Here is a 447-nt window from a genome sequence, read left to right on the forward strand (position 1 = left end):
GTGAAATCAACAGTATATTTTTGGAGTGATTATAATAACATTCACCTTCTCCAGGTCCTAAATATTACAAGAAAACGTCAGAATCATATTTTATTTGCCTTTCTCCTAAATCAGTCATATGTATTTTTGGCCAAGACAATTCGAGCTTTTAGTGCTACCTCCAGACCATCAATAGTTAAAAGCTTTTGCAAAAATATAAAACGAACATAAAATTGTCTCATCCCCAGTCTTATTGCTTGTCGCACAGCAAACGAATATCTGATTTGTTTTTTATTTGCTTCTTTTCCTTTCTATTAAGGTAAAGTCTTTAAATAGATTACAAAAAGATATATTCCTTATATAAGGTGATGGCGTTGTGTGACTTCTCCGCGTAAACACCGAGGCAATTGGATTACGTCGGCCACGAGGCTAACACATGACTCAGGGAAAACGAGGGAATCAGGCTGA

At 35.8% G+C, this 447-nt stretch overlaps 1 protein-coding gene across 1 annotated transcript in view; it reads right to left on the reverse strand.

The window, feature by feature from the left end:
* Positions 1–447, reverse strand: part of LOC119585619 (multiple epidermal growth factor-like domains protein 6) — a 170,724-nt gene that overhangs the window by 36,407 nt on the left and 133,870 nt on the right. The gene's annotated exons all lie outside the window — the stretch shown is intronic.

The sequence above is a fragment of the Penaeus monodon genome, chromosome 20 (assembly GCF_015228065.2).
Source record: "Penaeus monodon isolate SGIC_2016 chromosome 20, NSTDA_Pmon_1, whole genome shotgun sequence".
NCBI classification, from domain to species: Eukaryota; Metazoa; Arthropoda; class Malacostraca; order Decapoda; family Penaeidae; genus Penaeus; species Penaeus monodon.